Genomic DNA, 15,331 nt, shown 5'->3' on the forward strand with positions numbered 1-15,331 from the left:
GGCTGCGGTACCGTGCCGAGCCCATAGAGGGCGCCCCGGGGCCGAGTCCTGCTGTGATGGGGAACGTGTTCATATCTCACACGGTGATACAATTATCACTGATATAAAATTTCATGACCGTATTTTTGCCATTGTTAACTTTCGTCACGTCGTATAAGGGAAATCTCATCTTGATAAAGCTACATCTATGTTTATATATTTGGTTTTCAGATTACTAAGATCAGGTGTTTGACTAAGATGAACATTTTTTGATTTGATTCTATACATTTCTGAAAACATTTCTCTGTGTTGGAATCCAACAGACACTGGGATGGAATGGCTGCCATACTATTAATGTTTTCGCTGTATATATACAGTATTCATATTCTTGGGGAAAGTGAGAAATGGCATTTTGATCTCCCTGTTTGTATCAGACACACAGAGAAATTAATTTAACAGCATATAACCTTTTATTTTACTTATTAATGAATATTATAATGTGTTGTGTTTAATTATTAATTGACTTTATATGTATGTCATGGTTTCATGTATTGCTATGATTCACAGTGTTTTGTTAAAAAAAATAAGCACTTGTTGTCTTTTACTGTGCATATTGCACTGATACTACAATTATCTTTGATATATCTAAGTTTAACAAGACTTGAAAAGTTAGAGTAATTGTACAAATAAAAAGGAAATATATTTGTTATAATTTATACAAAAACGTGTTTTTCTTAGTACCACTTTTTGACACAGATCAAATGACACTATTCAAAAGACCTTATGGGAGTCTCGCATTCACTGTGAAAACACTCCCTGAAGTGATCATTTGACTTAACACAAATGTCTGTCATCATAATGTCTAACGCTGTGCGATAAAAGTACAGTGAGTTCTCTTTAAAATACAGTATAGAGTTACCACTCAACTCTAGCTTGGGGCCAATTTCAAAAGTAAAAAAAACAGAACCAGACACAAAGTTAAAGCCCATTACCAATCCTTTAACTTGTTTAATCAGTAAAGTGTTCAAAACAGCAGTATATTACCTGTCATCATCATCATCACAATAGAATTAAAGCCTTTCAGAGTGAACGTTTGTTTAAAAAACAAGGTCACGTAAGAAATGGACAACAGCAAGGCAAAGTATTGAGAGTGGCGTATGGGGGGAGAGAGAGGATGGAAACAATTATTTGCAGGACAACTCTGTGATGTTATTAGCAAGTAAAGTCCTGAGCGAGACAAGTGTGGTGGTGCAGATTAAAGGAGGTATGCAGGTTACATTTAGAGCAGAAAAACATCCAAGATACATTTACAGTGGATGGTGTTTAAAATAGAAAATGCCCTGGGATATGATGGCAGACAGATTTGGTTGTGAGTTCCCCAAAACAAGGCAGGCTCCTAATTAAATGAGGAGGCCCCGGGCCTGGCTGTCGCGTCCCATCAGCTGACACATTCACACCGACTCAACTTACACTGAGTGACACTTGGATGACAGATTTTGGAAACAAGCTGCGCCTGTAAGGCTCTCCAGCCAACTTTTTTAATTCTTACTCTTTTGTTATGATAAGTAATGTCAAGACAGTCAAAGTGACTTTGAAAGCTGAATTTCAATATTTATCACACAGTCGTCAACTATCAGGAGCTTACACAGAGTGTGTTTTGGGCACTGGTCCATGATTTCTCTGCAGCGAGGAAGCTTTTGGGGTAACTGAGTTATTCAAACAGGCAGCTCAGGTTACCAATTGCACTCAGGAGAGCAGAGAGCAAGATCTGGCACTAACCACACCACCTGGCCCCCTGCTGAGTATGTGTGAGAGGGAGTGTGTGTTTTAGAGAGGTAGGGGGAATGTGTACTTTTGATGGAAAAAGACATTTGTGTGTGAATAAAAGAGCAGCTGAATTTCAGCACTTGCCAGGAAATTTCCCCCGAGTCTATCACACCACCCAGCTTTCAATGCTTTTCAAAAGCCCACTGTTTGCCGTTAGAAATCGTTGGTTTGGCCTTAGTAATACTAAGAGATTAGCCTCACTTACCATGTGAAAGACCTCTGGACAAAACCATTCCCTATCTTACCCTTAAACACTAACACATTGATTAGCTCTGAGTTAGTGCGGTTCACGTCCACACAGTTTCACTTCGGTCCCTACTGTAAGTTCTCATGGGAACATTTTCATGAAGTATAAAACACATTAGAACAAACATAAAGTTAGCTTTGTGCAAACCAGCATCAAAAGACTGTGCTTTCTTATTTCTTTGAGCACAGTTGTACGCTGTATTATCATCATACAGTCAAAATAAAGATATAATACCTTGAAGATGTTTAAATAAAACTCTTCCTTTGTGTACAAACAGAGTACAACCATACAGTGCTCAGTGATGTTTTTTTCTTAAAGAGCCAGATAAATCTTGGCTGTCCTGATTTGACTAGACAGTGCACAGGCCGAGCTGTTTGGGCTGAAAGCAGAGAATATTAAATAAATGTACGCATGGCTGTTTGGTGGTTTGCTGCTGTTTTGCTCTCTATTTGCTTTGCTTTTTTCTTTACTCATGCACTATTAATGGGCCTGTGTTTGGCAAGGAGAACACACATTTTAAGTGAGCAGAGAGATACAAGAACTGACTGATCACAGAGAAAAAGAGTCCCAGTTGTCCTTGAAAACACAGAGAATATAGTAACCTGCACATTTATATAATACTGAGCAACTAAACTCATACAAGTAGCAAGGCTGTGTGCATTACTTATGTGCAGTAGAAAAAGCAGCAAAGATCCTGCATCTTTACGAAACACATTGTTATGATCACAGTCTCATGCACTCACTATCTTGTGTCTAGACATTTTCTGATAACGTATAAATGATAATGGACTTTAAAAACAACAAAAACCCTCAAAAGCTGAAAGACGATCAGTGTTTGTTCTTCGCCAGTTGTCAATAGCATCTATTTCACTGCCCATGTAACCCTATCCTTCTTACTTAAAAGCAAAAATAAACATCTGATCCGTGCCAATTAGGTGAAGCTAATCTGATTTAGAGCCAGCGGGTGAAGTGCAGGTTTGGAGGCCTTGTAACCTGAGGTGGTAGAGCTCCGGCTAAACAGATAATGAGCCATTAATTGGCTGACAACAAGATGGCTAAACCTGTCTGATCTGTTTGTACAGTCGCGTCTATCCCATTTCAGCTGTAAGGATCCTCATTTATGGAACCATGCCATCTGGGCCGGGTAGGGACACATAGAAACGTATTGAAGCTCAACAGGTGAATCAATCAATCAATCAATCAATCAATGTTTATTTATATAGCCCAATATCACAAATGTTACATTTGTCTCAGTGGACTTCACAGTTTGTACAGAATATCAGTATGACAATACGACACCCTCTGTCCTTAGACCCTCACATCGTACAAGGAAAAACTTCCAGAGAAAACCCACAGTTTAAAGGGAAAAATGGGAGAAACCTCAGGGAGAGCAACAGAGGAGGGATCCCTCTCCCAGGACGGACAGACGTGCAATAGATGCCGTGTGTAAATTGAAGAGATAATACATTTTACAGCGTAGGTAGACCAAATGTTTGGAAATGCATGTGTCTATAATAAGAAGATGAATCCATGAGGATATCCATCCAGGACTTATGATCCAGGACCACAGCAACAGGCACAGCCACGACTCGCGCATCCAGGACACAGGACCGCAGCAACAGGATCATCCACGACTCCGGATCCCGGCATATATAGACACCAAAAAGAAAGACATTTGGGGAAGCTGGGTTAATCGGAACATGAGAGTACACAGGTATAGACAGAGAGAAGGAAGAAGTAAGATGTCCCCCGACAAACTAAGCCTCAGCAAAACTATATAGAAAAGAAGTGAAAAGAAAACACTTGTGAAAAGAAAACACTTGTCTGTCTCTTCTGTAAAAGTACCATCATGATTTTTATTTTTATTGATTCCTGTGACAAGATGATTACCAGCATTTATTTGGTGTTTTCTTTCATCATACAGAGGCTGGCTTAACAAAAGGTTATAACAAAGAACAAATGTCCTCCTGGTTTTCAAAAGTCCTCCGACCACACATTCACCAGGTCTGTTGCTTTTAGTGAATAATATATCATATATATATATATATATATATATAATTCAATAATATGCACCAAAGTTACTCCGCTTTATTCCACTAATATATTAAATGTGAGGATGACTCTGTTCCTTTCTTTTCAGTTTTGTCCATAGCACATAATGACAAAGAAGCAATGCACATAACAATAATAATGATGAAAGAAAAATAATAATAGTAAAAGTATAAGCAATACACATTATGATACACTTTTCATCATGAGGTTTTATATTTACATTGACGTGGTTAAATGAATGATTCCAAGCTAGGAACACATTTTTCTTTATGTCATGAGGCAGTGGAAAACAACTTATTGCACGAAATGTATTATTGAATCATTATATCTAAATGTATATTTGTTATATTAAACGTATGATTTCTGAGAATGTGTGTACATACAATACATTTGCATGATCATACAGATTCATTTTGAAGACAAATCGCTATAAATATCATGATTTCCATCCTATTGCCGGCTCCCTGCTACAAAAACTCATTATAAATGCACATGCAGTACATGTTTTAAATGAGTGTTTGCATCTGTAAATATAAAATGCATGTGGTGTATTCAAAAGCTTTCATGCACTGCCTCTACTAACGGACACATATCTATGGTATGGTACTAGTTGGTAATAAAGAGCAGGAAAAACATATATATGCTTCATGTGCAACCTGTTGAGGATTATTAATGGTAAAATATGACAAAGCGTTCAACTCAAGCGAATCACAGATTTATATCTAGACACATGGGCTCATTAGAAAGCTCAGATCAAACATTAACATAAGGAGTTATGAAGGAAGCAACCTGGAGTTGGCGTAGGTGAAAGTGTTTATGCATTTCAACATCATGTATATGCTACAGTACATGTTTGAAATAATAATGTCTTAAGTAAGGTAATATGAGTTAAGCATATTTCCGCCTTAATTATTCATTCAGAGTGCATTACAGTTGTGAGGAAACCTTAAGAGACTCTAGAGAGTTGTTCTTTAAATTGCTGCAACCTTATAGGCAGGCTCATTGGCCATGATTTAATGTGCATCTTTTCATAGACCTCAATTATCAATTAACTGTAAGTGTACACCACTGGGAATATCCTCCGTCGTGTCCACCACATTAACATCCATTAGAAGGGAATCACCTGTCTGTGCTGCAGCTCCTCAGCTGCCCAATGTTTTCCTCTGGGCTGCAATCTGTCACGCTGCAGAGGAAAAGGCCGGTAAGATAATAATTTGGAAATGGCTTGTGAATCATTTTAAGGTGGTCACAAATCTCAAATGTAACAGTTTGGATCACACAGAACGATGTCTAAGCCTGAAGACTGATTCCTCTCATTCTGGATGTAGCATCAAGGAGATTTGTGACCTCATTATTGAGTTTTAAGAACATATTCTCGAGGTCTTAATTCAAGAGCTATAATATGAAACACAATGGGTTGTATAATGCAGCTTAAAATAGACATTTACCATAGCTTAAAGCTTTTCTGAGCCAATTAGCAGCAGGAGTTTAGTGATGTATATATTCACTACAAAAGGCAATAATGACCTTGATATTACATGAATGGAGTTACATTGTTAGAAGCATGTCGTGCTTCAAATGTAACACAGTTTCTTGGTGCTGAGTGTGAGGCGCGCTCACAGTAGGTTACTTTATGCAGAGCTAGTTATCAGCTCTACCTTTCCTTCTATTGACCACTGACTATTTTGAGAGGCTTGAGAGAAGACACCTAGATATGTGCTGCAGTATTTTTTGAAGTGCCCAATCATAATTAAAATCTAAGTGAGGGGGAAAAAAAATAATTAGTTACAAACGGCCTCTTTGTGTCATCTCGCAGCAGCCATCAAACACTAAATGTGTCCTTTCTGTGCCGGCTTCTGATTTGCACGCCCTAGAGTGCAAATGCTAGGGAGTTAGCAGCTTTTATATTAACCGCCATGCATTTCATTATGATCACAATTACAGGAACTTGTCATGACTTTCTCTCGATATTGGCTTTTTTCCCTGCTTCAGGAGCATGGGATTTGAGAGAAGATTAGGTGGGAAAGAAAAAGAAGAGTGAAGGCAGGGGAGCTTTGATGTTTTTTTATGTACAACTCATAGCTGCTTTTGTTATCGTCCTTTTAGAGTTTACCTCACTTCATATGTTTCTGCTGTGTGCCAGCTTGAAAAAATAGTATAGCAGCCTATCGTTTGAAAATGATCACAAAGCTAGTCCCTTTCAAGATCCATGTGCAAAACATTGAATAAGAAGTAAATATTTTAGGTTGTTTATGGAATGACTCAACAAGCTGTGGATGGACCACATTTAATCTTGTCCGATTTGTGACCAAATATTAACAGTTGACATTCCCATCAGTCTCATCTGTACTTTGTGTATAACCATGCTAGCATACTAAATGAAACTGTAAACAAGGTACACGTTATGCATTGATGTTAGCATTTAGCTCAAAGGCCCACTGTCCATAAGTACAGCTTAGCAAGGATGTGGATTCTTCTCTGTGGTTCAAATTTGTTTAAAAACTGTATCCTGTTATGATAAGGCTTCAAATGTTTCTCAGATGTTTTTGAAAAGTATAGTAGGTTATAAAGTAGACCATGATTTGCTCTACACCACACCATTCTGCTTGGTTTCAGACATCTAAAAAGAGTTTCATCATCATTGCTGCTCTTGGATCAGGCCAGCCTTTTTATATTAGGATGAATGAGACACTCCTGCTCTCGGAGACTTGATACATTTTGGACCTTTGCCTTGGTACTGGAGACAGCGTGTCAAAAAAAATATTCTTCTAAAGACTGAATACTTGGTGTAACTCCTTTAAAACCGGGGGCTTATGCCAAGCTTCTGCCCATGCCAGGTTTTAGGTCTCGGTGACAGTAACAGTTTTAGTCATATCTTGGCAGGTATGCTTATGCCGAGGGTTTTTCTGAGCAGGACGTTTGGGGTTTGGCTGGTGTTATATTAACAGGGTCTGTCGTCTCAGCTGGGCCCAGATCTGAAATCAGATCTCACACACCTCTCCGCCTAATGCTGATGAATCGTGCTGCCTTCTTAAGGCTTAGAACTTGCGAAAAAACTCTAAAACCCAGGACACACAGTCGTCCAATGTCGCACCTGTGCCTAATGATTCATTTTTTCCGTTGAGTACTTACTGAAAAACAAAAACAGTTAAGGTTGTCACAATGCTTTCCCCCGCAAATTACCTGAAGTTTCATCATCTCCCGGGCCGGCAGCTGAAGCTTTGTGCCACGCTACACACTGTTGCTGCGTCTCTTAGCTCTCTCGAGTACTGTAAAGCACAGTTCCATCTTGCCCTTGACAGAGGAGCTTGTCACCCTCACAGTAATTATACCAGAGCTGACGTCTCCTCTTCCCATTGAATTATTGAGAAGGTGGAGAGGACACAGGATCCCATGTAGAGAGAAACAGCAGTGTGCGCGTCACAGTGGCCCCAGGGTAAAAAGAAATCCACAGTGGAAGCTGCAGATGAAACTCTTGTCTTGAAGTCAGCTTAGGTCACCTGAAAAACATTTGTATTGATGTTTTGAATTACAGCTATTACTACTTCAAAAGAATAACATCAATTTTCAATCATCAACAAAGCTTTTGTATGCATGCAAGTGTTTTAGGATAGATTGGCAGCTTATGTGTTTCACACCCCCTTTGGCAACTTTAAACTACCGAGGCATGAGTGATTTGTAAGCTGTGGTGCCAATAGAAATACTGGACTCATTGCAAACAGCTCAACAACATCCTTCACACAATAAATATGAGCCATGGTGAAATAAGATCCTTTCCTATCAGCAGCGACACTACAAATGTCAGTGCAGCAGACCTCAGCAGTCAAAGTGCACCCAGTCCATATCATTACAGGAAATCCTGCCACGCTTCTCAAAATGCTGCCTATGCTGGTGCAGAGTCTGCAGCTCATGGTATGTAAGTTTCATTATACATTTAATGAAATGTGCAGAAGCCAACCTCAGCGGCCACAGACTGCCCATGTGACGGCACACTCTGTTTCACCTGTCAGAGGAGGTATCTGTCATCATCTAAATGGGACGTATGTGTACGATCAGTATGTCCGTTCAAAGCTAGCATCTCATAGTAACTATGAAGTTTGGCTCTCGATACATGAATTCGTTTTTTTTACTAGTTCTACATTGAACAGCCCAAGGTTGTAGAAATAATGTCAAATATACTCCCTTTCTGCAGAGTATTCCCCTCAGGTTTGGTGGCTTGTATTTTACCACCCAGAAGTTTATAAGAATAATAAACATGCAGTGAATGCTTGCCAATAAAACATATTGTACAAGTGAATGTGCCCTGAGAAATGTGTTACAATAGCAACACAAGAAGAAAAACCTTACCTTGTTCTTGTTTCTACTCACCTCTACACTTTTTTTGTTGCCATGGCACCATGGGGGTTGTAGGTCTTCACAAATGTGCTTTATGTTGCCTCCTCTCTGTGTGTGGGTTATATCCGCACAATGTTTTGCTTATAAAGACGCAGACTCAAGGGAACATGATAGAAGTGGTGACACAAGCCGAAATGAATGACTCATGAGATGAACTTGTGTCTGACAAGACCGTCTCTGTGGCTTCAGAAAAGTGACATTTCAAACTAATGAATATAAAACACAATGAGCGTTTGTTGCTGTATTCTAAACAATACCACATGAACAGAAATGTCTCAAAAATTCAATTATTCAAGCATTTGTCACGCTCGGCTGCTACAGCTTTAAATGGCACATTATATGGAAACATTTTATGGTTGGGAGCCTCTTGTTTTCTTTCTTTGAAGGGGGTCACACAATGTCACACTTTGTTATGTAATCTAAACAGGGGAGTTTACATAATCTATCTGATGGTGAGACCTTGAGGTTTCTGTGGGATTGCGCGTGAGGCTTGATGTCATTTGTTTACCTGTGCACCTTTATGTATTTCTGTGGGCACACAAACACCCCAAATTCCCTTTTTTTTTTTTAAACTCCAAGCTGTCTTCCATGCAGGAACCTATTACAGAAAGAACAAGGTGACATGTCGGAGTAGCACAGGATGGCTGGCCTCAGTTCAGTGCCTCCGTCTCCACCCCTGACGGAGCAGTGAATGGCCCTCACTCACAGCTGTCCTGGGCTCAGTCAGCCAAGCACAGCTCCAAGCTGGGAAACAACAAGATATGCTAGGATGCTAAGATTCGCCTGGCAGTGCAATTTTCCTCTTGGAGGAGATAGAGGCATAGGGAGTTATTTAAATGCTAAACAATGCAACCTGTCGCTGTAACCCCAGACAGCTTTCTGATGACTTCCTGGTTGGTTTAGCTCATACAGGATGTGATACGTGAGTCCATATGAGGAGAAATCCTCTGAGGTTGCTGGGCTGATGGCGCCTGGACCGAGTCATTTAATTGACTTGCTGCATGTAACCAAACTATATAACTAGCTGAACAGTTACAAATCCATGTTAATATTAGACGTATGCTCACAAAGCTAGCCTGAATCATTGGATATTATCTTGATATTAAGTATATCAACTATTTAAATAAACAACATCCAACTAGATTGCTCATAAAATCTCCCATGTGTTCAGCAAAACTGCTCAGATCCTTTATGATAACATCAGATATTACAACTTTTTCTTTATGCAGTTTTCAACAATTAAAGCGACAGCCAACCCTCTTTAACTTGAACAGCACGAGCAAAGTTGATCCTCATTAGAAGTAACAGCCTCCCTGCAATACGACACAGAGCACAATTAAAGCTGTCACTGCACGACTTCATCAAATGTGACAAACAGCTCGGTGCCATATGGAGTATAAAAGAAAGGTGCAAGTTGTATAAGTAGACGATCTAATCAAGGTTCAGACGCATTAATAACCCACTGGACCATGGGGTGATGGGAGCTGCTGGTATTCTCTTTCATTTGAGTTTTTCCCTAACATCCTAATAACTGTTAGTGTTATGCTTTGTTAGAAAATGTGCGGATTCAACATGTTCTGTGATATTACACAGAAATACATGTTACCATTTAAATATGACTTTAGTGTGTGACATTCAATCTGGTTAACAAGCCATTCCTTTAAGGTCAGCAAAAGAGGAACTGGATTCAGAAAAAAACAGCAAAGCAATCGTAGACAATGTGTCACCATCATTCAAATGGCGCACTGACATAATGGAGGTTTATTATTCATTAAGTGAGATGCCTTTACCAAAAATAATGTGCACCAGTGGAACATCTCCCAACTGTGCAGCATCAACAATACAAGCACGTGTTTCTATGTGAGCTTTTTCCTTCTTTTTTTTAAAGCAGGTAAGAAAATAAAAGACATTATTCTGTCATTCATTTTCTTCAGTGAGTGTTTTGTGACAGCCGACAGAGGGGGAATGAAAAGCAGTGGGTGTATTGAAAGGTGTACATACAAAGCAATAGAGCTTTCTCTAACTGCGTTTACCCGCCGCATGAAACAGAAATGATGGCAAAATTGCTTTTCGATTCATTTCTCTAAACTGAGTGCAATTGCAATGAGCGTGACAAGCTGCAAATTGTGCAATCCAAAATGTTATTAAGAAATGCAGACAGGTAATCAAGACAAAGGAACTACGCTGAGCTCTATTGTTGAATGTTTCCATCTCATACCTCCCATTGTTCTAGCACACACATACTTTCGAACGCACGTACAGAAATCTCCTGTGCCACTGATGTACTTATCTAATGACCTTGTACACGTAGTAAAGATATCCCCGTTTGACACAGCTAATTGGTCGACGTGTCAGAGGATGTTTAGCGGCTTAGGAAATCACATCTGCCCATTGATTTCTCCCCTCTACGCCCCCTCCATCAGACATTGTATTGCTTAATCCAGTCTACAACTCCATTGTTGTGAATCCTCAATGGATTCTCAGGCAGAGGAGGAGGCGAGGAAGAAAGGGAGAGGGAGGAAGATCGAAAGAGAGCAGAAAGAACAAGCGATTAAGAGGCACTTGGGATGTGGAAGGTAAATTAGAGACTGCGGGTTTGTGTGTGTGTGTGAGAACGAGAATCAAACAGCAGCGTAGATCCAATCAGACGGATGTAGAAGAGAGGGCAGAACGGAGACAAAACGTTCACTTCTCCTCCTTTGTGCTGAAGCATACTTAATGGCAGGAGGTTGGCATGCGACAGTATGCGTTCACATGCCACTGTGTCATGATTGCTACTTGTGTAGATGCTGAGCTTCTGTGCCAGCTGAAGCGTGCTAGCTTGGGCTGTAGCATCTGCTCTCAGCTCTAAGCTTGTCTGCCCTCTGGTTAATCAGGAGAGTTATCTGTCTTCCTCTCTCTGCACCCACTTCTGATCTTATAAACCCATTTTCAGGTTGATGGCATGCACAAATACACACTTACAGACACTTGAAGTGCTTAGCGTGTCTTTGCCGTGTTCGAAATCAGGGAAATCTTTGGAAATAATTAGATTGTGGTACATCGGTAATGGTTTTTGTGCCAGTGAATGTCTTTTTTTACAGCGTCAGATGCATGATGAACTGATTATGTTAGTGTTATGGCAACATTATCAGTCTAATAATCAAACAATAGAAGTCTGTTCATCTAAATTACAATTAACAAATGATGATTTTGGCATAGTGTGCTACTTGATTAGTAGGAATTGCTTATTATTCTGAAGATTAACCGAAAAAAGGTTTATGGAAATACAAACTTCTTGACTTTTTTTTAATGCTTTTGAGTATAACAAAATGTGACACCATTCGTACACCAACTTGGGTAAAAGACAGCAACACTTTTTCAAAGGGGCAATCATTAAGAATTACGTTTTTGCAACGCCCTATTTACTAGTGCTAATAGCAAATGTGGATTAAATTCAAAAAGGTCCCAAATAATGGGGGCAGCAAAACAAACCAATGTCGTTTTAATGAAGAAGTCAGGCAATAATTGTCCTTTTCCATCACTCTGTGAGCAAGCGTGATCTGATGTTATGCTTCACACAGCGTGAGTCTGCGAACAGCGAGCGTATTTGGTTACCTCGCTGAGGAGGGGAAGGTGTTCAACCTGTCGCCTGCAGCTCCTCGTCTAACACTGTTGCTGCTCCCGACTCTATTACTTGCCACGATATTTCAAACAGTTTGACAGTTAAATGTTTTTAATGTGAAGCTGCTGCAGTAGGAAATGTTCGGTTCCCATTTGCATTAATTTGGAACAGCATTTTCTCTGTGAGTGTCGACACAGAACTTAGTTTGTAATGATGCAGATATATAAGCGTTACAACACTGTGATTAACGGGTCATAGGGTCAATCTCATTAGTGGATAGACAGTGACCTATTTCAATGAAAAAAATAAAAGTTAGTAAATGAGTAAAATCTGTGTTTTTTTGATTATGGTAAACTGACCCTTTATTTTTTTTTTCATGTGCTTACACTGTAGCCTATAGAGAGTAATTGCACCAATGCAGCAACTATGACAAATGTGCACATACGCTCGCAGGCTCTCAGTCAGCACAGTTGCTATGGAAACAAAGTTTGTCCGGTTCATATACAAATGAAGCCTCACAGTTTTTGCGACCTTGGCTTTCTGGCTGAACTCTTCAGCTTTCACACTTTAGCCTCCGCTGCACCATGAGTGTGTAGTGAGTGTGTAAAAGGTTTGTGTTGCATTATCGTATCCAGATACAAACGCTTTTATGCCGGCAGTGTTTATATGATGGTTATAAAATCACATTATTCTTGTAAATGCAAACAATGATCCATAAGTAGATATTCACACACGTATTACTTATCTCAGGCTTAAGACATTAACTGACACACGTTGACATACACACATATTCAGTTGTCTGTGTTTTTCAGCACACACACATAAGATTTATATAAAGTCTCTTCTTACATCACATGATCGCTCTGGATGGATCCGACACGTTTGTTGTTCTCACCAAAACAGCAACTTGGGAGAAAAAAAGATAAGAAGAGTGTTGTGTGTTGTATTTTCACACAGACTGTCTAAATGTGGTGTTCTGAAACTGATCCTGGAGTTCAATGACTGTTTATCCCCCTGGCTCAATGGCTGACATGTTAAGCATCACAATGATAACTTCAAAGGCAGTCACAATATTTTCAAATGGTTTTAGTTTTGTCTGGCGGTGAGACACACTGAGGCCAGAGATATGCAGCATACTGCGTAATTTGATGGTCTATATTTAGGAATGTTACTTTTGCTCCAAGTAATGATAAATGGTAAATGGACTGTAATTATATAGCGCTTTATGCAGTCTTTACGACCCCTCAAAGCGCTTTCCATTCACCCGTTCACACTTCATTCCTACAGAGCAATGTGCCATTTGCTCAAGTAACTCAAATTCACACTCATTTTCACACCGTTGGCCATGCCTTCGGGAGAAACTTGGGTTAGGTATCTTGCCCAAGGATACATCGACATGTTGACTGCGGGGGCAGGGATCACAACCTTACGATTGAATGTTTGTTGAACATGTTCACATTGTTTCCCTTTGGGTTTTCCATACATGATGGAGACAAAAAAAGTTTCAGGTCATTGGCAAGGTGCATATGGAAAGAGATGGTTACGGTTTGTGACATACATCAGGGTCATGTGCAGTGAGGTTGAGGTTCAAGGAGCTACCATTGGCACGGCTGCCTTCACAGGTACCCTGCCTAGAATTAAAGCGCATGCAGCTGGTTAGACACATTCCTGAGCTGCCTGTCTGTCAGTGTGAGAAACAGGAAGTCACGGCGCATCAATCAGCAACCGTCTCAGGTCCAGAAACCTCCAGTGTACCTGGAGCACTAAAAACAGCTGAGACTGCACTTCATACCTAGTTAAACACAGTCTCCAAACTCCCCGAAAACTCACTTTACTGATGTATTCTCAAAAACAAGCCTAGCTCACTTGCTTCCACTGGCTTTACTTAGCCCAGAGACCCCTGCTGCTCCTATTCATTTGTTTTTCCAAATATAAGTGGAAATAGTTCAGTTCAAGAAGTAAATCATTTGACTCTGCATGTGGTTTTAGAGATAATGCACCAAATATCCCAAATCTCTGGTCTTTAGAAGAAACAGAGAGAGAAAATCAAGCTCTCTGAAGTATAAAGCGTACAGATGCACATGGACAGATTTCACAAAATATTTATTTCATGCTTATTTCATTGTCACGCACACATACACAATAGTGCATGGAGCTCAAATATTTTGGATTAGTTTGTGCCCCCTCCCTTAGCATATGTGTATATCTACAAACATGGATCCAGAAAATGATGTTGCCTTTGATGACCTTTTCCTTTTGATCTGTGCTCTGCAATATTTTCTCCTGTACAACAAAAAGCCACAGACATGATTGATAATGCATGCATGCTCTGCCGGCTGCTGGCACACTGCTTTGATCTCAGTCGAAACTGAGCGAGAGGAGTAGATTAAATGTAGGGCAACCCTCATTCTGCTGGGTTAAAGGGAACTGGGGGTGCTGGGAATAAATGGCGAGACCAAACTGCTATATTGCTAACACGCAAACGTACTTATAGTGCTGAAACTCAAAGCTCTTCACATCCCACTGATATTATGTTCTCAATCATCCTCCTGGAGGCTGCTTTGGCCTCTCTTTCACCTCAATAGGAATTGCACCGACGACCTCTGGTTCCCATCTCTGCAGACGGAACAAAAGGAAAGAAGAGTGGTATCTGACAGGAGATTGTCTAGGCAGACGTCTCCTCTTGTATGTGGACTGGATCTGAAGTTCTTTGACAGCGTTGGCCTTTCCATAAGGGTCTTCAAGACCAACACACTAACAAACACACACAGCCTATATTCCTTCTCTCTCTCCCTCTGTCTAACAGCGCTGCTAGAACATGCATGTATTATTCATTTAGCAACTAGCAGGATGTGGGGCCTTGTCAAGAACTGAACCCACCACAGCGGCGAGCAGAGAGCAGCGGAGGGGGATGGGAGGAAGAGGAGAGGGGAAAAGGCAGTGATATAAGAGAGAGAAAGAAAGATGGACAGATCTTGTGATTTGTGGGGCTACATTCATATGTCTCCTGTTAGAGCGCATACAACCATTCCCTTAAGAGCAACAGGGAATTGATCCAGCAACCTCTCTCCACTCCTCAGCAGAGCTATCTTCGCAGATGGAAATTGCTATCAAAGTCGAGGTTAGCCTCTCGTCTCACAAAGCAAAATCTAAGTGGAATATTTAAACTCTAAACCAGCTCAGATTGGCTCCGCTGTCTCCCCCGGCCAATCTAAAACAGCCTCTTC

The 15,331-nt window shown here is 40.3% G+C and overlaps 1 long non-coding RNA gene across 1 annotated transcript; it reads right to left on the reverse strand.

Moving 5' to 3' along the window:
• Window positions 1-3,744: 3,744 nt before the first annotated feature.
• On the reverse strand, window positions 3,745-8,518 carry LOC104944640 (uncharacterized). The gene is made up of 3 exons (XR_798242.1): window positions 8,453-8,518; window positions 7,289-7,605; window positions 3,745-5,288 (listed from the first exon to the last, which is right to left on the reverse strand). It is a non-coding gene; the product is annotated as an uncharacterized lncRNA (long non-coding RNA).
• Window positions 8,519-15,331: the final 6,813 nt, after the last annotated feature.

This window comes from Notothenia coriiceps, unplaced genomic scaffold (assembly GCF_000735185.1).
Source record: "Notothenia coriiceps isolate Sejong01 unplaced genomic scaffold, NC01 NC01_scaffold00008536, whole genome shotgun sequence".
Taxonomy (NCBI): Eukaryota; Metazoa; Chordata; class Actinopteri; order Perciformes; family Nototheniidae; genus Notothenia; species Notothenia coriiceps.